Raw genomic sequence first — 26,308 nt, forward strand, 5'->3', positions numbered from 1 at the left:
TACAACAACAAGTACAACTTTATCCTACAACAAGAGGACTAGAATACTTAAAAATGATTGCCAAAACACTAATCTAACAACACAAACTATATAAACTAAAAATAATCCTAACATTCCCTAAAATATAAACAAACACATTTCCTATACAAATTATTACATATTTAATTTGTCTAATACATTTAAATATCTAAAAATATATAGACAAAATAAATATCTAACTAAACAAAAACTGTATAAACATAAAACATTTCCCAACCCACAAAAAAATTAATATAAAATCACTTACCTTTAACAGCAACGTAAATGGCAAATCCAAATGATCCAAAATAATCCAGGTAGTAACAAATCCAAAGGAATAAATAAAAATACCCCAATAAAATGCAAAAATACAACTGTGCCAAATCCATCGAACATCCAAATAAATCGAAAATCCAGAATCCATCAAAAACCCGAAAAAGTGTAAAATTCATATTAGTTGAAACAACTAAAACACACTTCCTTTAAAAAAAAAACGGAAAAGTTCCGAAAACGCAAACGCTGTATCCAAAAACCTAGAATAGAAAAATAAACATTCCCACCCACAAAAAACTTAAAAACATACATTATTATTCACCATTACATACATATTTAACACAAAAAGTAAGCAAATACACACAAACACAATAACTCCAACAAGGCCGTAAATGAAGAAAACGCAGAGAAAACTAAAAACGTAAATAAACAACTACAAACAATCTAAATCCTAATACACAAGTCCACAAACCCTAAATAACAAACTACTACCTTCTAAACATACTTAAAATAGTTCAAATATAAAGAATAGAACTCTTACCTTCTCAGACGCGAAGTAGCTTCAAACCGCTAGCTTGAATCTTCCCAAATGACCCAAAAAGTCTATGAGCGGTTACAAAATAAAAGACCCAAATAATAATATCACCACAGAAATACTTAAATAAATGACAAAAAAATGTATGTAACATTGAAAAATTTAGTTAAACTTTATTAAATTATTTTTCCAAATTTATGTAATTTATGTATGCTTTTTTGAAAAATATATAAATATATTCATATATTGTAAAAATATAAAATTAAATATTATTACAGTATAATATTTAATATTATATTTTAAAAAAATATGTCTGGTAACAAATGCTAAAAACAATGTATACTTTTTAATTATTTTGTGAAAAAATGTACAAACATGTAAAAATGATTAATACACGCTGTTTTGCCACATTAGCCCAGCAGTATTCTTGGCCTGACCTGTATCCAGTTGAGCGAGGAAGGCTCTGCCATTGCTACGGATTCCCGCGCTGTAGAGACCCCCCACCGCCTCCCTTCCGCCGTCCTGCTGTTCGTTTCCATCTGACAGCGGGGCCGCCGAGTGGAGCGAGGCGAGGGGCTGCCTACAACTCCCGGCAGCCCTCGAGGTCTCCAGCCACACCCCCAAGCACCAAGAAAAAGCCTTCTTGGATCTGGCTCATACAAATGAATTAATATGTCTGCAGGAGACATGGCTGAATGACCAAGTTCACCTGGCGGGATACAGAACATACTTCTCGAAAGCAACAAAATCACAATCAGGGAGAAGCAAAGGGGGCCTAATAACATACATCTCGAATCTTTGGCCCTGTCAGGAAATAACGCCTATAGTTCTTCATCAGAACTATCAAGTAATCAACATCAAAGTAACTATCCATATTTCTTATACAATAATAAATTTCTACAACAACATGAGCTTAGGGGACCTAATCAAAACACTAAGCGAAATCACTGAAGTAATAAACATGCAAAAAATTAAATTCGCAAAAATCACACACTCAATAATCTGGGGAGGAGACTTTAATTTACACATCTGCGGCCAAAGTAACGCACCCACTTGTGGGATCACTGATGAACATGATAACCCTCTAACTCATTTTCTACATACGGAAGAAGGAACTAATACACAAGCCACTATGTTTGAGTTAGACCTAGGGTTTGCGAATATGATAATGTCACCAACAATCCCATTCACGTCAACCTTTCACGGCAGAGGGGCCCAAACATTAATTGACTATATCCTGGTTTCTACCATCAATGCAGATTGTATAAAGCACTTTGAAGTGATTAACAATGTACTTAGCGACCACTATCCCCTCAAATTAACATACCTTGAACCTGATCACCACAAGAACCCAGTAAAGGATCACCTTACTCTACTACAACAAGATAATCTCACGCTAAACAGGTTGAATGGCTTCACCCTAAAATGGGGTATTCTAGACCAAGAACTAACTACCAAAAGAATAGTGGACAAATGCAGGTCACTTATCGAAAACTGTCTAAGTCCTTCAGCTGTTGCTGACGAAATCCTGAACGACTATGACAGAATAGTGAAAACCATAGGAAATGAATTAACCAAGCCCAGAAAACAAAATAACACACAAAGAAAAGGATGGTTTAACACCAAGTGTAAAAAAGCCTATTCTAACCTAAAGAAAGCCCTAGCAAAGAAAGAACGAAACAGGGAAGAGATAGCCAAACTACGGAAAACTTACGCGCAAGCACTTAAAGAACGGAAAAAAGAGATACAACTCAACCTCTGGACTCAGCTTTTAGATAGCAGTTTGCAAAAAGACAATATAGCATTCTGGAGAATAGTCAAGACTCCTTTCCTAGCCAGGAACAAGGAGGGCCCATCCTTAGACATTGCAATTAATGCGGAGGATTGGGTGATGTACTTTTCAGGAGTCTTTGGAGAGGCAAAAACCGGAGACCCAACCCCTGGACCTGTGCTCCCATCGGTGAAGTACCCGTTAGATATACACTTTACCATCAACGAGATACAGAAAGCCATTAACTCGGCAAAAAATGGTAAAGCGCCAGGTCCAGACTCCGTTCCAATGGACCTTTACAAATTTCTCCCCGACCTCTGGTCCCCACTTTTAACAAAAGTACTGAATGCAGCTAAGGAAAGCAATCTCCCTAAATCATGGTCAACATCAATCTTGATTCCCATGTTCAAGAAAGGTAACAGAGACAGTCCTTCTTGCTACCGACCCATCTCACTTCTGGACTCTGTGGGTAAGATGGCAGGAAGGATCCTTCTTGATCGTCTCCAGGAGTGGTCTAGGGAACATGGGGTCCTTTCAGACCTTCAATACGGGTTCAGGGCAGGCCTGAGCACCGTGGACCAAGTTCTGAACTTAACCCTACTGGCCGCAAAATACACAACTGTTAAAAAAACTAGTCTCCACCTGGTCTACGTTGACCTCACGGCAGCGTTTGACTGTGTGGTACATACGAAACTTTGGCTAATTATGCTGGAAATGGGGATTGACCCTGCAATTGTGGATTTTGTACGTGAGTTATATTCTGATGCCACAGGCAAGGTAAGATACGGGCTGGAAGGACAACTTACAGACAGCTTCCCAATACAGAAGGGGGTCAGGCAGGGGTGTGTAGTGGCCCCCTTCTTATTCACGCTGTACACTAATGGACTAGAGGCAGCAATGCTGCAGGGTACAAAAGACTTTCCAACAGCTGGACGGCGACCAATCCCAGCATTGCTATACGCCGACGATGCGGTGATTCTTGCCCGAACTCCAATACAGTTACAAAGAGCTGTAAACAATTACTGTACCTTCATGACCAATCTCAATCTGAAAGTTTATATAAAGAAAACTTTTGTGATGCATGTCGGCAGTAAAGGGAAAAGGACGAAAACAATCTTAGTAGACAACTTACCACTCGAAACAACAAAAACCTACTCATACCTTGGTATCACCATCGACGAGGAGTTCAAATGGAAAGATGCAATTAACTCCCGCAAGCTATCGCTCATACGAACAGTCGGCGCTCTAAAAGCTTTCTCTCTTCGCCTAGGGAAAAAACCCCTGGTAGAGATGTTAAAGATCTATAATGCAAAATGCATTACCACGGCCATCTTTGGAGCAGGAGTTTGGGGAGCGGCAAATGTTGAACAAATCCAAAAAATCGAAAACACCTTCCTCAAATTTTTACTAGCAGTCCCTAAGAGCACGACCACCTTCGGATGCCATCTAGAACTTGGACTTGAATATATCTCAGATCTTATCAAGATCCAACCCATAATGCTATGGCGCAGAATATGGGCAACGGACGAATGCACACTCACAAGAGCAATTATCGAGGACTGCATGAACCTAGAGCATATGGAAAAGATTAAGTGGCTACACTACGTAAAAACCTTCCTCACAGATATTGGCCTTCTGAGGTTTTTCAATGACCCACTGTCAGTCACAGACATAGCAAAAAAAGAACTAAAAAAGATATGTCTGTCTCACTTAAACCAACTAAGACTGATGACAGAAATAGGTAAATCGTCAGTACAACATAGCCTCATGATACAAACTGTTCCATCCATACAACCATATCTACAGGAAGACCTGACTCATTTTGAAAAGTTACTGCTAACCCATTTCAGGTTCAATCTTTTCCACATCATGGTTTCATTCCCCACCCAAAACAACTGGACACATATTACAACAGCGTGCCCCTGTGACTCTAACTCTTCCCAGTCCACAGTCCATGTTCTCTTCTTCTGTACCTTTTACACTCCATTCCGAAAGAGATGGATATTACCAATCTTAAAAGCAATGAAGGTCAGAAGATGTCGCCCAGCATTCCTGGCATTACAGTTCTTGGATAATCCTCTAGTCTCAAGATCCGTGGCACACTACCTTAGAGTGTGCCTTAAACACCGTACGAACTTATGAGTAATCTGAAAATCCGTCTTAACATAGTCCCTAGTAAATGTATTGTACAGTATTTAGAGATCTACATTTTTAACACATATCATGAACTTTTAACGTCTTTTTTTTAATTAGCGTTTTTACTGTATAAATTTGTACTTTTGTGGCTTTCACATTGAAAACCGAATAAAGTTAATTTGAATTTGAATTTGATTAATATTAATTATAGAATATTAATAATAATAAAATTAAAAAATGAAACAGATATTATAATTCAAACATTTTGAGAAAATTTATATTGTATAATATAAACAATATATGATACCAATCTTGTTCTTGAAAACTATATCAACATGTATAACATAATTTCAACACAAAATCTATATGTTAAAAATGTTATAAAATGTAATAAAAATTTTGAAATGTACAAAAAAAATTCCAACTGTATGTACTATATATATTCTAATGTTAAATATATTTTCATTTACTATATTGTTTATATGTACCTAAAATGTACTCGACTCAACATCTATACAAAAACGAAATATTTTGTTCAAATTAAAAAAAAACTTATATTTAGTTGTTAAAATAGTATACATTCATTTATAAAAAAATATTATTTGATTTATATACTGTATGAATAATTAAATAATTTTTTCCCCAAAAACTGTGCAATTTTTGTCTACTACCTATTAAAATAAATTACTAACAATATATAAAAAATTGTTATTTTAAAACTTTATATGTAGAGATATTAAAAAATGTAAATAACTATACTAAAATATTTTTTACATTTACTATTCACACTTGAATCTACATTTAATTTAGGTAGGTGCTGGACACTAAACATAATTAATTTACTATTTCAACTCCAATCTACATTTAACTAGGGTAGGTGCTGGACACTGAACAAAAATAATTTACTATTCCAACTCCAATCTACATTTAATTGAGGTAGGTGCTGGACACTAAACATAATTAATTTACTATTTCAACTCCAATCTACATTTAACTAGGGTAGGTGCTGGACACTGAACCTATTTAATTTACTATTCCAACTCCAATCTACATTTAATTGAGGTAGGTGCTGGACACTAAACATAATTAATTTACTATTCCAACTCCAATCTACATTTAATTAGGGTAGGGGCTGGACACTGAACCTATTCAATTTACTATTCCAACTCCAATCTACATTTAATTAGGGTGGGTGCTGGACACTGAACCTATTTAATTTACTATTCCAACTCCAATCTACATTTAATTGAGGTAGGTGCTGGACACTAAACATAATTAATTTACTATTTCAACTCCAATCTACATTTAACTAGGGTAGGTGCTGGACACTGAACAAAAATAATTAACTATTCCAACTCCAATCTACATTTAATTAGGGTAGGTGCTGGACACTGAATCAAAATATGTTACTATTCCAACTCCAATCTACATTTAATTAGGGAAGGTGATGGACACTGAACCTATTTAATTTACTATTCCAACTCCAATGTACATTTAATTAGGGTAGGTGCTGGACACTGAACCTATTTAATTTACTATTCCAACTCCAATCTACATTTAATTGAGGTAGGTGCTGGACACTAAACATAATTAATTTACTATTCCAACTCCAATCTACATTTAATTAGGGTAGGGGCTGGACACTGAACCTATTCAATTTACTATTCCAACTCCAATCTACATTTAATTAGGGTGGGTGCTGGACACTGAACCTATTTAATTTACTATTCCAACTCCAATCTACATTTAATTGAGGTAGGTGCTGGACACTAAACATAATTAATTTACTATTCCAACTCCAAACTACATTTAATTAGGGTAGGTGCTGGACACTGAACCTATTTAATTTACTATTCCAACTCCAATCTATATTTAATTAGGGTAGGTGCTGGACACTGAACCTATTTAATTTACTATTCCAACTCCAATCTACATTTAATTGAGGTAGATGCTGGACACTAAACATAATTAATTTACTATTCCAACTCCAATATACATTTATTAGGGTAGGTGCTGGACACAACCTATTTAATTTACTATTCCAACTCCAATCTACATTTAGGGGCCTATTACGATGGAGGATTTTCCGCATCCTCCGGGCCGGTGGAAGCCACCGCCGGCCTGGAGGATGCGGAAAATCCTCTGCGGACCCACCAAAGACCCACCGCCACATTAGGATGGCTGGTGGGTCCTGGTTTCCGTCCGCAGCTTTTCCGCCACGGTTAGCTTACAACCACGGCGGAAAAGCTCCAATATGGTGACAGTGTCTCTCAGACACCGTCAGCCAGATTAGGATGGGCTGTGAAACATGCTTTTCCGCGGCGGCTTTTCCGCTGTGGAAAAGCATGTGTAACTTCACTGCGGGGGCCTGTTGCGGGCCCCCTAGGTGAAGGGGGGGCGGGGGGTGCACATGGGGGGTACCTATGGTACCCCCCTGCATTTGTATGCAGAAAGCGGCAGGCACCGCGCGTTGCCTGCCACTTTCTACATACAAATGCAATGCATGCATTTTTAACATTGCTGCGGGTGCAGCTTGAAGCTGCACCCGGCGCAATGTTAAAAATAGAGGATGTGACCGCCAGGGTGGCGGTCATATCCTAATTGCACAGGAGGGAACTCCGCAGCCCATGCGGAGGTTCCCTCCTACTCTATGGTGGCGGACCGAACTCAGGTCCGTCCGCCATCATAATCGGCCCCTTAATTAGGGAAAGTGCTGGACACTGAACATTATTTAATTTACTATTCCAACTCCAATCAAAATTTAATTACGGTTGGTGCTGGACACTGAACCACAATAATTTACTATTCCAACTCCAATCTACATTTAATTGGGGTAGGTGCTGGACACTGAACCTATTTAATTGTCTATTCTAACTCCAATCTACATTCAATTGAGGTAGGTGCTGGACACTAAACATAATTAATTTACTATTCCAACGCAATCTACATTTAATTAGGGTAGATGCTGGACACTGAAGCAAAATAATTTACTATTCCAACTCAAATCTACTTTTAATTAGGGTAGGTGCTGGACACTGAACCTATTTAACTTACTATTCCAACTCCAATTAACATTTAATTAGGGTAGGTGCTGGACACTGAACCTATTAAACGTACTATTCCAACTCCAATCTACATTTAATTAGGGTAGGTGCTGGACACTGAACCTATTTAATTTACTATTCCAACTCCGATCTACATTTAATTGAGGTAGGTGCTGGACACTAAACATAATTAATTTACTATTCCAACTCCAATCTACATTTAATTAGGGTAGGTGCTGGACACTGAACCTATTTAATGTACTATTCCAACTCCAATTAACATTTAATTAGGGTAGGTGCTGGACACTGAACCTATTTAATTTACTATTCCAACTCCAATCTACATTTAGGCCCTCATTAGGATGGCGGACGGACACCCCAGAGTAGGAGGGACCATCCCCAGGGGCAGCGGCGGTCCCTCCGTGCAGATTAGGATGTGACCGCCACCCTGGCGGTCACATCCTCTATTTTTAACATTGTGGCGGGTGCGGCTTCAAGCTGCACCCGCCGCAACGGTAAAAATGCATACATTGCATTTGTATGCAGAAAGCGGCAGGCACTGTGCGGTGCCTGCCGATTTTTGCATACAAATGCAGGGGGGTATCATAGGTACCCCCCATGTGCACCCCCCACACTCCCTTCACCCGGGGGCCCGCAACGGGCCCCTGCAGTGAAGTTCCACATGCTTTTCCATGGCGGAAAACCCGCCGCAGAAAAGCATGTTTCGAAGCCCATCTTAATATGGCTGGCGGTGTCTGAGAGACACCGCCACCATATTAGAGCTTTTCCTCCGCGGTTGTAAGCCAGGACCCACCAGCCATCCTAATGTGGCGGCGGGTCTTTGGTGGGTCTGCTGCGGTTTTTCCGCATCTTCCGGGCCGGCGGAAGTCACCGCCGGCCCGGAGGATGCGGAAAAACCGCAATCATAATGAAGCCCTTAATTAGGGTAGGTGCTGGACACTGAACCTATTTATTTTAATATTCTAACTCCAATCTACATTTAATTGAGGTAGGTGCTGGACACTAAACATAATTAATTTACTATTCCAACTCCAATCTACATTTAATTAGGGTAGGTGCTGGACACTGAACCTATTTAATTTACTATTCCAACTCCAATCTACATTTAATTAGGGTAGGTGCTGGACACTGAACATATTTAATTTATAATTCCAAATTAATTTTCTAAATAATAAATATTTTTGAAATATCTTAATTTATTTTCTAGTGATTTTCAAATAATTTAAGTATTTCTTGATGAAATTTGTTATATTTTATCAAAAATAACACATAAACACAACATCCAAATAATAAAAATGTAGTACAAATTAAAAATTAGAATTAGAAATTTACTAATTCTATTTTTTTTAAATTTTAAACATGTAATATTTTTCTAAATACTCAACACCCTTATCCCCCATAAAACCAACATCCCACTCCTACAATTTGAAATAAAATTTAAAATGTCAAAATTAAAATTCTTATTTCTTTAATTTAAAAAAAAAAATCAATTTTGAATTTTCTTGAACCATCCCCACCTTTATCCCCTATAAACCCAACATTCCACTCCTAAAATTTGAAATAAAAATATAAATTTTGAATTTCAAATTCTTATTTCAATTAAATAAATGTATTAAAAAAATTATTTAAAAATAAATATTTTTAAAACACTCCCCACCCTTATCCCCTATAAGCCCAACATCCCGCCCCTAAAATTTTAATTGAAATTATACATTTGAAATTCCAATTTCAATTTCATAAAGTTTATAAAAAAATTAATGAAAATTAAATATTTTTAAAACACTCCCCACCCTTATCCCCTATAAACCCTACATCTCGCTCCTATAATTTTAAATGAAATTATAAATTTCAAATTTCAAATTCCTATTTCTATTTTATACATTTTATAAAACAATTAATTTAAATAACACTCCCCACCCTTATCCCCTATAAACCCAACATCCCGCTCTTAAAATCTTTTAATACATTACTAAACTTTTTAAAATAACTATAAAAAAATAATTCATAACAATTAAAAATTTAAAAATTATAATACATAAAACAACGATATTTTGACATTTCGATATTTTTAACATATTGATATTTCTTATCTCGACATTACTTGCATCGATATTAAACACAATATATCAAAACAATATTTTAAACTACGATATTTACAACATCGACATTTCTTACCTTCGATATTTGAGACTCGATATTACTGCAAGTCGACATCAGGGACTCGATATTTTAACTGTGTACCTGGAATTTTATCTTACTGTGCATATGCTGTTTTAATGATGTGTAAATGCATTTGCCAATTCGAATTGCCGGGATTTTATTCATATATGCTGCATTTAAGTCACTATTAATTTATGCTTTATCGATTCGATTTGAGATTATAACAATAATAATGTGTTGATAAACCTTCATGGTTACAAATTACCTTCTCTGCCATTCCTGTGGGGCAAATTCTGCTTCACTGTCATTGATATATTGCTGAATTATGTTTGTTGGCCTTATTTTGAGACAAAGAACCCTCCCAGTTGACATAGTGGAGAATCTAGGTTGCAGCAAGTTTGTGCGATGCAAACACCATCCTTGTCGCTTTCGCACTATCAGAGACAAGACTTTCCTTGTCTGAATCATCTAACTAATGGAATCAGGAAGGTACAGCTCCGGGACAGGATACTAAGGAGAAACGGTTTCGCACTGGTCAACTCTCCGGAATTGTGAGTTATTTAAGAGCTAACCTGGGATTCAATTCACAAGTATCTGCTCATTACAACAGTGGGAGATTATTAAATCGAATTCATGATGATTTGATTCCAGTGCGTCTCCTTCATCGGCTGATTGAAAGCAAATGCAAGGATTTGAAAAAAATGGTAATAGTGCGATGACCAAGGTCAAAGCCTCTTGAAGGCATCTAACATAGACACAAAAGAATACAAAATGAGTGCCAATCGTTTCTGAAAGACTTCCAGCTGTCACATCTTGCATTCAACAAGAGAAGGCCATGCCCGAGATGTAGAACTTTTTTAAGTAGGTGGCACAGTCATTTATTTATTGATGGTATTTAGATAGCGTGGCCCTAGCCACTGGTGAACAGAGGCGCATTACAGGGAGGACTACAGATACATTAAACATCAGAGCATAAAGAAACCGAGGAGTACCATACCAAAAGAACTAGATGGACGGAGGGAAGCAATGGGATCAATGAAAGTTGGAGCTGTGTTTTGAACGTTCTATAGAAGTACATTAGGGGTGGCTCTTTTGACCTCAATCAATCAATCAATCAATCACTCAAGGGTTTTAGAATGCACTACTCACCTGTGAGGGTCTCAAGGTGCTGAGGTGGTGGGGTTGGTCATTCGAAGAGCCAGGTTTTGAGGTCCTTTCTGAACTGGTGCAGTGTCGGTCTTTGTTGGATGTGAGGAGGAGTTCGGTACAGATCTTAGCTGTGAGGTAGGAGAAGGATATGCCACCAGCTCTAGCCCTGTGTATGCGAGGGACCGTGGCTAGGGCGAGGTAGGCAGATGTTTCTCTTGGGGGCATGGAAGGAGATTCGTTCATTGAGGTATTGGGGTCTGGTGTTACGGAGGGATTTGTAGGCATGTGTGAGCAGTTTGAAGGATATTCTTCTTTCGATGCAGAGCCAGTGGAGATCGCAGAGGTGATGGGTTGTGATGTCTTTCATCCCTTTTTGGAAATTGTGTCGGGTTCCTTGGTGAGGGAGAGGATGAGCTGGGTGTCGTCGGCGTATGAGACTAGGTTGAGTCCATGGTTTCTGATGATGGTTGCACGGGGGCATGTAGACATTGAAGAGTGTGGGGCTGAGGGAGGATCCTTGGGGTACTCTGCAACTGATCTCTGTTGGTTCGGAGAGGAAGGGTGGGAGCCTTATTCTTTGTGTTCTGACTGAGAGGAAAGATCGAATCCAGTCTAAGGCTGTTCCTTAGATGCCGGCTGGCTAGTGTGCTGTGGCAGACGGTGTTGAAGGCTGCTGAAAAGTCCAGGAGGATGAGGGCTGATGTGTGGCCTTGGTTGAGGAGGGCGCAGAAGTCATTGGTGGCAGTTATGAGGAAGGTCTCGGTGCTGTGGTTGCAAACGTTTTTGACCCATGACCAAGGAGCAGCTGCTTCGTAACGCGTTGGGCGTTTTTGCTACATGATTAATCAATAAACCACGCTGCCTAAAGGAATTGGGGTTGGCAGCTTTGTTTGACTTCACAAAGGATTGTGCATATTTTGGAGGTATGCAACCTCGCCGGAAGCCCTCCCCCATTTGGGAGGACCTTCAACTCAACTCTCTTCCAGGTTCAACACAGGAGATGGCATACATCTGGTATGTTATCATCAGTTTTTATTATTTTCTTTTTCTTTTCCAAGGTGCTCTGTGCTGACAAACAGGCCGACGCATTTCGGTAAAAGCTTTCTATTGGGCCATCAAGTTGTGTTGTGCAGAGTGTCTATTTAAAGGAGAACACCACCCTTTTTTTTACCACCACCCATTTAAAATCATATTGGATCATTTTAGCTGTATAAAAACTTTTTTTCAAAACAAATAATTTGGCATACAATCATTTTTGTAAAGACTTTGATTTGTTTTTTGTCTGGTAAAGTATCAATTGTCAAAATCCAAATCCCTTATACGAGAAGAGCAAAAACATTTAACATGACAAACTTAACAGTTTTGTATGGTTTTTATAATTTTTGTCATCTTTTCTGGGTAAAATGCCGTACTTTCAGCTGCTTCCTCTTTTTACAAACAACTTTACAAATATATATATTAAAGAGCAGTAGTATTTTTTTGTATTTTTCTTTTTTTACCTTCATGGTTTCAGCTGTTTCAAAAGATTGTTAAATCCATACAGTACATTTAAAATATATTTTGCTAGGAAGTGCAATACAGTCCATTAAAGTAAAAACATGTTTTTAAATTGTGCAAAAAAAGTGTGCATAGAAATGTGCAAAGGAATGCAAGAAAGTCATTCATGCGGAGTGGCAATCCCTCTTGATTCAGTCCATGGACTCTGATTTGTAGACATTTTTTTACAGATTTTTCAATTGTTTTGAGACAGTTTAACAGTGTTCTTCCTTTACAGATTGTCCTTGGTGTTTGATAAAGTGTAATAGTCGTATTCATGTGCATTATTTTAGCAGCATAATTTTGCAGCATGTTTTCATAAAGTACAACAATATTAACAAATTGTTTCTCTTATCAAAACTGTCCAGAAATCCCAGGATTATTACTGCTGCTATAAAGAAGAGAAATGTATATTCAGCAATCTAATTCCAAACAAACATATGTAAATAAATATTGGATCATAATAGGTAAAATAGAAGAATAACAGTAAGATTGAGGATTTCCCATACTTGTAACCATAAAAACTTGTAACAATAAAAAACTGAATATAGATATCTTCAAAAATGTATATAACCAAATTAAGATGAGAGATATAAATCTCAGGTGATGGATATTTTTGTTATGATATATCACCCTTCTTGGTCATAAACAGTTTATGGGTTTACTCCAAATCTCACAAAGTCTCATAAAATGTTATTCAAAGGTATACGTGGAGTTCAGCGTCTGTATTTAAACCCCAGGAGATCCCAGTGCCTATTATGAGTATCCTTCTGGATTGCCATCTCCTTAAAGTCAATTTACAATCTACCCCTCTGGGCTTGAGCCCTATATGTTTTATTCCATAATAGCAGCGTCTCTTTATTACCTCCATGCGTTTCTCAAATATGCTTCGCTATTACATAACTGTAGTCCTGGTTGGCTATTGCTCTTAAAAGTTGAAGTATTCAGAGTTTCAATTTGTTTACTGAGGTCCGGATAAACCACAGACCCATTCTAAAACATATACCACATGTATTGTTTCACAATTAATCCATTCTTTGATATCCTTCACAGAAATTTCAAAGGATGTGGTAATCGGCCAAATTGATGGGCTTTGCATTTTTGACATTTGTAAAAGCGGTCTTTTTAGCCAAGTTCTACATTTCATTCTCTGATTTACAAAGTGACTTTGAACTAGCATTTCAACCCTATAAGGCTGTCTTTAATATCTGATTTTTGAGATATTTCTCCTTAGATCTTCATCTTTTTCAGAATATTCCAATAGGTGTTTAACATTTTTTTGATTTTTGTATCTGATTGATTAAAGTTCATTATGTACCTTATACCATTTTATGGATGTCTTTGGGTTTAATAATTCATCCTTAGCCTGTCTGTGCCCTCAGATCTCCGCATATTGGTGCGAGGTGTGTGCCGCTATTTCTGAGGTCAACTCGTCGCCGGTCCAGCCAGACCCTCTGCTTCGCCTTCTAGGCATCGTGAAATTTTGCCCAGACGCTACATGCCACCTGACTGCGATGATTCTTGTTCTTGCAAGGCGTAGGGTCTCCATTTCCTGGAGTTGCAGGCTTGTACCTAAGATCGATAGATGTATCTATCTATCTATCTATCTATCTATCTATCTATCTATCTATCTATATAATATGCCAAACCACTTCCACTAGCTTGGAAAAATAAACAGAACACGCGCTCCCATCCAGCAATAATAAATGCTTTACTCCACTTTACTTCATGAAGAGTTTATTACTCAAATGCTGAAATTAACCTAAAAGGTTTGGTGTATTCTACGCCTTGTTTGGTGTGGAATAAGTTAGATCATGTTGGGTTAATTTTGGCATTGAGTAATAAACTCTTCGTGAAGTAAAGTGGAGTAAAGCATTTTTTAATGCTGGATGGGAGTGTTCGTTCCATGCCTTTGTCTAAGCTACCGGAAGTAGGGTCCCTAAACCCCGATGCACCCCAGTGCTGGTCCTGGGTCTTGGCATTTTGAAGATTGTTGTGATTTGCAATATATATATATTCACTGAAAAATATAAAGATTACAGGGACATTATATAGTTAGGTTGACATTTCACTCATACAAAACCAAAGAAATTCATCAGTTATATTTAGCAGAGCTAACTATAACTTATACCCCACCAATGCACTGCTTATGAACACACATATTACATCACTCATAAAATGGTCAGTGACATCACTCATGACATCTCAAATGATATCATTGATGGCATCCCTGATGACTTCTTCCACAGAACCAACTAGTAGTGCGCCAAAAGTTGTGTTTGCAGAGTGGTGGAGAAAAGGGGGCGTGGCCTCCGATGATCTCTCAGTAATCCTACTGTGTGGGACTTATTAGAGGTAAAAGGAGAGGTAGTTGGCCCCTAAGGCCCCTCAGGATTCAAGTGTACCAGGAGACGTGTTTGCAGAGTGGTGGGGAAAGGGGGAAGGGCCTCCAGTAACTTGCTGGGGCCTGCTTTGTTTTTACGCTTCTTTCTTTTTCAATTTTGTTGTGAATCCGCGGATCCATCCGTGAAATTGCTGTAAACGTATTTTTTAAAATTAATTAATAAATTAATTAAAATTAATTGTTTTTAACCATCAACGGTGTCCCTGTGGGACCCCACCACCAGTTCTAGGGGATCAGGATAGTACTACCTTGCCTCCCTTTGTTTATTTGTTTAGATTTTTTGTGGGTCTCATCACAAGCCGGGTCCCAAGATGGCTGCCAACACTTCCTGGTTGAAGTGTTGGCAGGCAATCAGATTACAGCACGGGCACTGTTGATCCGCGGAGGAGCCGCATCTCTAGATATACATATTTGTTGTACTAGTTAATATCTCTAAAACTACTGAACGGATTTACACTAAATAAAAAAAACACGATCTGTGTACCAACATCTAGCTTTCTGCAAAATTGGGTGTAATTCCAACCAGCTGTTTGTGCTGTAGGCTTTCAAAGGTCGTATGGGAACTAATATGGGAAGCACACTTGTTTGACACCCCCTTTTCTTGGCCCCCGCTACACGAAACACCCCAAAAATTTTTAGATTCCATTTGATGTACCAGAAACAAATTCTGGAAAATTTTAAGATTCATCACTAGCGGCACATAAATAGGCAACTGAAAATCACCTATATATATATTCCTGATTTCGCCTCTAGCACACAGGATTCGAATCCCAAGAGACGATGCAGACCCAAAATCGTGCTGAATATTCTTTATTGTGGTTACTGGCCCAACACCACCGCCATGACGCGTTTCGGTCCTTCTCGGACCTTGATCACATGACACATCACATGGGCAGAACAACACTTTTTAAAGTGACAGTGCAATTACCAAAGTGCTAGACATGGATGAAAGACTCAGTCCCTGCTTCAATGCAGTTCTAAATCAACAATACAGTACTAATTGGCTATGGCTTGTTAAGCTACCCTCCAGTGCAAATATTGCTGTAAAATACAATAAAGATAAAGTGCAAGACGTGCTAAAATCATGTGCAAATTCGCAATTCGAGTAAACAATTACAATAAATATTTGTTACATCAAGTAAAAAACATCAATAAATAATTAAATTCATTATTTCTGATAAAAACAACCTATTATTGTAAAGCCACCATAATGAAAGGAACTTTTCTAAAAATAAACGCATGATTTAAAAATCTATGCTAAAAAAAGTCCACCACGGCAGCTACAAATAATGGGTCTAGTTCACTCGAACACATGGGTCACGTCCGTAACTAGTGCTTAAGGAGGGTTGTATTTAGCCACTGCCCATGCAGGAACAAGAGTGATTTCTCTTGAATGAAGCCCAAGTGGGCAATTTCTAATCATCCATGAATTCAAAATCTATCAAAACAGTGTATTCACCACCCAAACCCAAGAGATTTTAAATAACAATAATAAATATAAAATACTTGAAATAAATTCATTTTGCATGCGGCATATTGACTTATTCATTAAAGAAGGACACTAGAAGATATATACAGCTTTAAAACCACCTTAAACTTCAGATATAGATTTATAAAAACGTATAAAAATCTTCCGTTGAATTTAACCCATTAGGGCTCTTAGTGTCCATCTCAAGAATGTATTTTGTTTCCAATCTTCTTAGCTTAGCATTTCTGTCTCCACCTCGCCTCAGGGGCAGGATGCAATCAACAATATAGTATTTCAGCAGGTCAGAATCTTTTGCATGTACTGCTGAATATTGCGGGCCACGGGGTATGATTCATCCCCATTTTTAATAGCCCGTAGATGCTGAAGGACTCTCTTGTAACACTGAGGTCTAGTGCTCCCTACATGTTTTAATCCGCAGGGGCACTCTAATACATAAATTGCATATTCTGTTTTGCATGTAAGTTTTTTATCTATTTTCCTAGGTGTACTATGGAATGGGCTATAGTATTCAGTCTTATTAATGCCCTGCTTACACGCTTTACAAACAGCACATTTGATAAAGCCCTTACTTTTGGTCAGCCAGTCTGTAGAAGACTTAATTTCAGGACTACTGGATACCAAGGTGTTACTCATGGAGTTGGCTTTTCTGAAAGTAAGATTGGGGGAACGTGAGAGTTTCTCCCCCAAAATTGGATCGTTCTTAATCAGAGGCCAATTCCTGGTAATGATCCTCCGAATAGCCTGATGCTGATCACTAAAAGTCAGAATAAGTCTTAAGGGCTGTTCGTCAATGGGAATGTCTCTGATTTTCTCTCTGGTTACCAATGCCTGAGCTCTACTTTGTGCATTGGCCCTTCTGGTCGCGCTATCAATGACCTTGGGGCTGTACCCTCTTTGGATAAATCTTGTCCTACATTCTTGCTGTGCTTTAAGGCAATCTGTTTCTATACTACAGATTCTCCTGATCCGCAACATCTCCCCATAAGGGATGCTGCGGATCAGGTGGGCAGGATGGTTGCTGTCTGCATGTAGCACTGAATTGCCCGCCGTGATTTTTCTATGCAATCTGGTGTTCAGAGAGTTCTCGCACACAAATATCTCAACATCAAGGAACATGACCGAGGACTTGCTGATGTAGCTGGTAAACTGTAAATTCATGTCATTGGTATTAAGTGAGTTAACAAAATCTAGTGCTTCATTTTCAGTTCCCCGCCAAATGAACAACAGGTCGTCAATGTATCTAAACATATGTGCTACATGATTGTTGACAAATGAAAGGTTAGCATCTAATAATGTCTGTCTTTCCCATAAACCCATGTGTAGGCAGGCGTAGCTAGGGGAAAAACATGCCCCCATAGCTACGCCCCTGATTTGTTGGTATATCTGTTTGGAAAAAAACGAAATAATTATTCTCCAGACACATGGTAATGATTGCTAATAGCATTCTATTATGTTCCATGTAGCACATGGGATGCTTCTGAAGAAAATAATCTACAGCTTTTAAACCGTCCCTATGATGTATACTAGTATACAGTGACGACACGTCCATAGAAATGAGCACCATGTCCTCACTCCATACCACGTTCTGGATCAGGATAGTACTACCTTACCCCCCTTTGTTTATCTGTTTAGATTTTTTGTGGGTCTCATCACAAGCCGGGTCCCAAGATGGCTTCCAACACTTCCTGGTTGAAGTGTTGGCAGGCAATCAGATTACAGCACGGGCACTGTTGATCCGCGGAGGAGCCGCATCCCTAGATATACATATTTGTTGTCCAGTTAATATCTCTAAAACTACTGAACGGATTTACACTAAATAAAAAACACACGATCTGTGTACCAACATCTAGCTTTCTGCAAAATTGGGTGTAATTCCAACCAGCTGTTTGGGCTGTAGGCTTGCAAAGGTCGTATGGGAACTAACGCTACACGAAACACCCCAAAAAATTTTAGATTCCATTTGAAGTACCAGAAAAAAAATTCTGAAAATTTTCAAGATTCATCACTAGCGGCACATAAATAGACAACTGAAAATCACCTGTTTGATATATATATATATATATATATATATATATATATATATATATATATATATATATATATATATATATATATATATATTATCCAAGAATTCTCCTCAGTTACGAAGAAATGTAGAACACCCAAAGCTTCTGTTACGGTATTTTATTCAGGCAGATGACGCGTTTCGCCACTTAAGGCTTGATCACGCTCGTCACATTTGTGTTGACAGCCATATTTAAACCCACAACACCCTCGTGCATAGTTAATAATGCGCGAAGCGGCGGACATATTATAAAGGACAAAAACATGCTAACAATTACCTATAACACAGTTATTAGCTCAGTATGAAAATTTTATATATTTCCTAACAGTTACTTCCGTGATATTCTGTGCAAAAAACATTATCGTAACAACTTGGTAAAATCTGTGCATAATTCATACAAATAGTGCTACAATGTTATTCAAAGCATGATTGTCGTAGTGGTATCTATATTATGCATATTGGTATCCATTTCACCCCAATAAACATTAATTCAATGTCACTCCCGTGGCAAATATTATCTTTATTCCGATTGGCCGCATTACAGAAAGCGCTGCTCTGATTGGTTATGCAGTCGCTATGGAGAGAATATACATAAACACTGCGGGTCGCGTGTCTTCTATTCCCCATATGTCGACACAACACTCCAAAGAATCGCATAATTGGCGATATCAAATCGAATTAATGTCGTAATGTCTGTGTTGCCCCAGTGGGCTAAAACGTAAATGGGCCTCGTAATTTTGATCGGCCTTCATTGTAAGACCGCCCCCGGCTTAATGCACATTTGCTAAGATACAGTACACAGGGTTGCATTATTAAATCTACATAAACTGATTTCTTAATTCAAGAGACATGCAGTTTATAAAGTAAGAGGGTTGTCGTGTCAGGTTGTCAATTATGCCCTAGTGGGCTAGTGCAGCTGTGAATTGTACTTCAAGAAGTGGCATCAAAGTCCCGCCCCAGTGGGCGATTAAGACAAGCACCATGTCTGGATTCAAACAAAGTGTCTATCAGGGTGATATAGATTCCGCTGTGTCATCAAAAAGTCTTCCGCTACAACGCATTATGTGAAATCTAAAATAATGAAAAATAATAACATTAAAAACTAGTAAAGTTAAAGACCACAGACAATGTATACATAGTTCACAATCTCATTCATGTAAATGTATTGCTAATTCTTCACTGTTGTTCAAACCTTTGGGGGATAAACAGTCAAAATCTACAATATATTTAGACTCCAATTTTCTGAGGGACAGTTCTCGATTGCCTCCTCGCACACCAAGATCAACATTATCAATTACCACCATCTGAACCAGCTTTTCATTTTGCATATGTTCTGTAAAAAAGTGTCTTGCTATGGGATATTGTTTGTTGTTATTATGAATTGCACGTAGATGTTCTAATACTCTTTTCTTGGCCTCATGTTTGGTACTGCCAACGTACCATTTGTTACATGGACAGATTAAAACATAGACACTGTACGGTGTGGTGCATGTGAGACGTTTACTATCACAAATTCTCTATTGGTGTTAGGGACCGTAAGTGACTTACAATCAGAGCTATTTTTACATGCCTTGCATTTACGACAACATTTAAAGCCTCCCTCTTTAGGGATATTATCGGTGTCTCCAGAGGTAACATAATTACGGCTCAGTTCATCTCTCAAAGATCTTCCTTTACGGAAAGTAATTTGAGGATTGTCATTCAAATATTTTTTGAGATGAGTGTCGGTTTGCAAAACATGCCAATGTTTCTTAAAGATTTTTCGCACCTCATTGGCTTGGCCAGAGAAGGTGGTGATGAACCTGACTTTTTCCTGCTCCTGTTGAACTAGTCTCGGATTTAACAGTTCTTCTCTATTCTTTTCTTCAACACGTTTTTTTGCCATAAGGATCATTTTTTTGCTGTATCCCCTGCTCTGAAATCTTTCACACATAACCTTTTCCTCTTCAACATAGGCTTCTTGGGTGCTACAGTTGCGTTTAGCACGGAGAAGTTCTCCATAAGGAATACTATACACCAAATTCCGTGGGTGACAGCTATTAGCATTTAAAATGCTGTTCCCCGCCGTTTTTTTGCGAAAGAGTCTGGTGTTTAGTTGGCCATTGGAGACTTCTACCATTATATCCAAGAATTCAATTGTCTGTTTGCTGAAATGGTCAGTAAGTGTTAAATTCAGGTTGTTACAGTTTAATTGTCCAATAAATGATTTTAGAGATGTCTCATCCCCACACCAAATAAAGAAAATATCATCTATGTATCTAAGCCACAGGGCAACGTTGTCAAATTCTGCCATCTCTCGGACGACCTGCTCCTCCCACCATCCCATGTACAGGTTCGCATAACTGGGGGCGAAGCAGGTCCCCATGGCTGTGCCCTGTGACTGTCGATACAAGATGTCGTTAAAGAAAAAGAAATTGTTATTGAGACAGAAATCGATCATAGAAATGATCATTTCAGAATGTCTTAAGTAAGACACAGAACGTGTTCTCAGGAAGTGTTTTACTGCCTCTAGGCCATAATGATGTTGGATACTCGTATACAAGCTACTCACATCTATTGTAGCCAAGATGTAATTAGTCTCCCAGTGCAATCCATTTATGACAGTGAGGAAATGAGTGGTATCTTTGATATAAGATGGAAGAGCCATCACATAAGGTCTAAGATAGTGATCTATATACTTAGACGTATGCTCTAAAAGAGATCCAATAGAGGATACGATGGGACGGCCAGGGGGTTCAGTGGAATTCTTGTGGAGTTTGGGAAGTAGGTATAATATAGGTGTTCTAGGACATGCACAATATAAATATTGGAATTCTTCACTTTCCAATAGTCCCTTATCACTCCACTCCAACAAATGATCTCTGAAAGCTATATTCGAACGCGATAGCTCATCACAGTTGACTTTACAATAACATTCAACATCGTTTAGTTGGCGTTGTCCTTCATTCAAGTATCTGTCCTTGTCAAGTACCACAACATTCCCCCCTTTATCACTTTGTCTGATAACAATACTCTTATCCCTTTTTAGATTATCCAAAGCTGTCATTTGTTCAAGGGTAAGGTTTTTCTTAGTCCAGGAGAGTTTATAATTACGTATTTTCATAAGATCTTTTAAAACCCCTCTCTCAAAAACATCAATGGCATCACATTGGATCATAGGGAGAAAGATTGATTTGGGTCTGAATTTAGAACCTGGATTGACCCCCACATCCGTTCCCCAAGTATCATAATCTGGGGTATTGTTGCAATCACCAGAGTCTGAGTCAATGATTTGTAGCAGTTCAATATCATTCATATCAAGATTACTTATGGCTGTTGGTTGAGGTACTCACAGTTTCCCCGGACTTCGGCTTGGTCTCGAACCATTTTTTCAATTTTCGTTTTCTTGAGAACAGAAATAAATCTATTCGGGTGTCTGAAAAATTCATATTCATCGAGGGGCAAAATGAAAGTCCTAACCCCAAGGTGTTCTCCTCTACTTGAGTGAGGGTTCTCTGTGATAGATTTACAACTGTCATATTCATTTTTGGTTCTTGCTCCGTATTGCCATTCCCATTGGAGCTTTGTTTCCGCCCGGACCTCCTCTTTTTGGCTTGTTTGTTGCAGCGATTCCGCCTCTGTTGCCTCGTCCTCGTCCTCTTTGCGCTTTCGCATCCTGATACATCTCTGTGCGATTCTTGCTGATCATCTGAAATTGTAATAAAAAATTTGGGTTTTTTGTTGGATCTATTGCCACATCTTGGTTGCCTTCTGGATTGGAAGCATCTGAGGTATTCCCATCGGATATGTCACTTTCCACAACTTCTTGTACTGGACTGGATGTTGTTGGTTTTATAGCTAGACCAGTTTTCTTATCAAATAAATGATCATACTTTTTTTGAAAAGTAAGAGTACGCCCAAATTGATAGTCTTTGTAATAACTTGGCTCTATATTTTTTAGGAAACATCCACGACATTCTTCGCCCATTATAAGTTCATAAATGGAGGGAGATTGACTCTGTGGGATCCTTACTTTTTCACCGATAATCAGAGGGGAAATAAACTGTAAAACTGACGCAACATAGTAGTACAGAAAGTAGGGGATGCCCCACCCCCCCCTAGATTTGGGTAAAACCATCTTTTTATAGGATCTACGAGGTTTCTTATAGCTCCATAAAAACTTAGATGTCATCCTTTCCAATTGTTTAAAGAACATCAGGGGGAATTCAAGTGGGATAGAACGAAACATGTAAAGAAATTTAGGAAGTATTGACATTTTCAATACATTATTTCGGCCAAATAAGGATAAATGAAAATGAACAATCCGTTCAAGTGTAGCATTTGCTTTTTGAAAAATCGGGTTAAAATTCATAGCTGGGATATCTGAAATAGGAGAGGTAATTTTAATACCCAAATACGTTGCTACCGAAACCACTGGGATCGATGAGGGGGGTGTCTGGCCTACAAACAAGTTTTGAGTCTTAGCTATATTCAGCTTGTAGCCAGAGAATACTCCAAAGCGAGTAGCAAGATCTTCTATAACTGGCAGGGCTTCCTGAAGATTGGTTGTGAGCACCACTATATCGTCAGCGTATGCAAGCGCCCTATAATTTGCATTCGCTACTATGACGGGTGAGATCCCCGGTGCTGAGTTCAGTTTATTTAAAAATATGTCTAAGTACAATGCAAACAAAAGTGGAGAAGCAGGGCAGCCCTGGCGGGTGCCTCTAGAAATGGAAAAAAAATCAGATTTTTTTTAACTCAGTCTTATGCAAGATGTAGGTGATACATATAGCGCTTTTATGGCCGAGATGATCCGGGGGCCAAAACCTTTAATTTCTAGCATTTCCCACAGATATGGCCAGGCTACCCTGTCGAATGCCTTCTCGGCATCCAACAGGGTAATACCAAGGTCACTGTTCGTTGCCTCAGCTCTGTCCATTAAAGTGATTACACGCCTAACGTGATCTGAGGTGTCCCGACCAGGAATAAAGCCATGTTGAAACGGCGAGACTATTGTGGAGATTACCCTTGATATACGAGAAGCTAAGATCTTCGAGAAGATCTTGCTATCCGCATTTATAAGCAAAATCGGTCTAAACGACGAGGGAAGAAGAGGAGGTTTGTCTTTTTTTAAGAATGCCATTATTGTAGAATGGCTCCATGATGGAGGTGCTACCACATTTTGTGCTTCTACACATGTTTGCAATAAATCTTGTTTTAAAAGGGCTCTAAACACTCTATAAAATTCTAAGGGTATACCATCTGGCCCTGTAGCTTTCCCAGTAGCCAGAGAAAGAATAGCCATTTCTATTTCCTCCCATGAAATTTCAGCCTCTAAGGCTATAGCTTGGATATCAGTTAATTTTGAAATAGTATCTGCCCCGCAGAAATCTAGCAATGTCTCTGAGGAATATGAAGTATCTTCCTCCCTATATAGTTTGCTGTAAAATAAGCGAAAGATCTCCAAGATATCTTCAGGTTGAGTATAAATCTGACCCGAATCGTCTTGAATCTCCTTCACATTATTGAATGTTTCCTGCTGTCTGAGTCTCTTGGCCAATATCCTTCCTGTCATTTCCCCCATCTCATAAATTTGTGAGCGAGATACTGCAAACTGTTCAGCAAGTTTCCTTGCATAGATCTCATATAGCCTGGACTTATGAATAGCCAATCTTGCTTTAATATGCTCCGTATCCTGAGCTGTACTAATAGCGGATATCAATTTAGCTTCCCACTCTTGTACTGCCCTGTAATAGATGGCAAGTTTAGCTCGGGAGGACTTTTGTTTATTAATAGAGTAGGACAGAGTTTCTCCCCGGACCGCAGCCTTAAAGGAGTCCCAGACCATTTGAGTGGTAGCTGTGCCACGATTAACATCAAAGAATTCCTTAATCCATGTGGACATATGCTCGATATACACAGAGTCTGCCAAAAGTTTACGTTCGAATGTCCAGGAGTTTCTCTCACGGGGAAAGCCATGACTATATTTGATCTCTATTAATATAGGATTGTGATCCGAGATTAGTCTCGGAAAAATCTCAAAAAGGATATTATTTAATAATGTCATGGAGCTGAAAAAATAGTCTAAGCGTACCAGCTTCTGATGTGGGGCAGAGTAGAATGTATATCCAGGTGACCCATCTCTCGAAATAAAGCCTACATCCACCAACCCAAACTCTGTAACTAAACCTCTTAGTGCCTTGTAGGTCTTACTCTTAAGGCCAGTATAAGGATTTTCTGAGGTTAAATCAAAGTCCCTATCTATATGAATTTTAAAATCCCCACACAATACTAAAGGAGTAGGCCACGCAGCAAGTTCTATACTTAAAAAGTTAAGGAGGTCGGAATCGTCAACATTTGGGCCATAAATTGAGCAAATAGTTAAAGGTTTGCCGTCAATGTATAATTCTAATATGACCCATCTTCCATACTAATCAGTTTTAATTCGGTTGCAAGATCCTAACCCTTTTCTAATAAGTACTGCCACTCCCCTAGTAGTGGTTCCTTGGCTAGTACATCCCACAAGGCACATACCCAGATCGTTAAACCATTTTCTATTATTCCAGCCCAGATGTGTTTCTTGTAGACACAAGATATCTATTTTCATACTATGAATAATTTGGGCACATATACCCCTTTTTTGCTTGTTGTTCAGCCCACAGATATTCCAGGAACATATCCTTAATTTATCCATTTACTTTTTGTATTATTTTCTGTTTTTGTTCTCCCCTCATTATATATGTCACAATTTTGTTTAGCCACCCCTACTTTATCCAGAATTGAAACAAAAATTAAACCATCTTCATCTAGTTTACAATCGCTGTGACAGATTACGTTAATCCTGTACTTGCTTGCCCCTCCACCACACCCTACCCTCCCCCTGACCCTCCCTCCCACCCCCACCACCAACACCAACCCCGCCCCAAGAAAGCAAAGGGACTGAGCAGTCCCTAAAAGTGATGGTCTGAGAAGCATATTGCGTCTCGCCGTGCGCTCTCATCTGCATAGCACCTGTCTGGTTGAAGAGAGAAGAGAAAAAAAAAAAAAATAGGATGCGTTATAATCCCATTTTAGTCCAAAAATTATCAGTTTTTTTTCTTTTCCTCTCTCTCTCAGTCACTTAAAGAAATAAAGACAGATATCTATTATATCAATTCAACTAATTTTTTTACATTGTAGATAATAAGTCTTTTGCTGAACATTCTGAAGTGAGAAAATGGGTTCTTTCCTTGAATATTACTTTAAGTTTCGAAGGATTGAGGAGAAAGGCTTGTGCGCCTTTTGCCTGAAATAAAGGAATAAGTTGGCGAAGTTGCCATCGTTGTTGAACAGTAAAGTGGCAATAGTCTGGCCGAACAAAGAAATCCACACCCTTCCCCCTCCGTTTACGATCCGGTCGGGCCAGATCATACAATGCTTCACGTGCCAGGAAATTGTTTAAAGATATCAGGATGGCTCTTGGTTGATTCTTTGAAGCTCCACCAGAGTTTTTATTACGCTGAAATGGGAATCTGTGAGCTCTCAGAAGCTCCCGGTCCCACTGCCACTGAGTTAACTCCGGAAAAGCCTCGGTAAATAGTTCGATAATATACTGCCTAACATTGGATCCCTCACTTCCTTCAGGAATACCCAAAACGCGCAAATTATTGCGCCTAGACCTATTTTCTAAGTCGACTAACTTCCAGTTTAAGTCCTCTTTTGTAGTAGTCAACGTAGTAAGCTGTG

The sequence above is a fragment of the Lissotriton vulgaris genome, chromosome 2_2 (assembly GCF_964263255.1).
Source record: "Lissotriton vulgaris chromosome 2_2, aLisVul1.2, whole genome shotgun sequence".
Classification (NCBI taxonomy): domain Eukaryota; kingdom Metazoa; phylum Chordata; class Amphibia; order Caudata; family Salamandridae; genus Lissotriton; species Lissotriton vulgaris.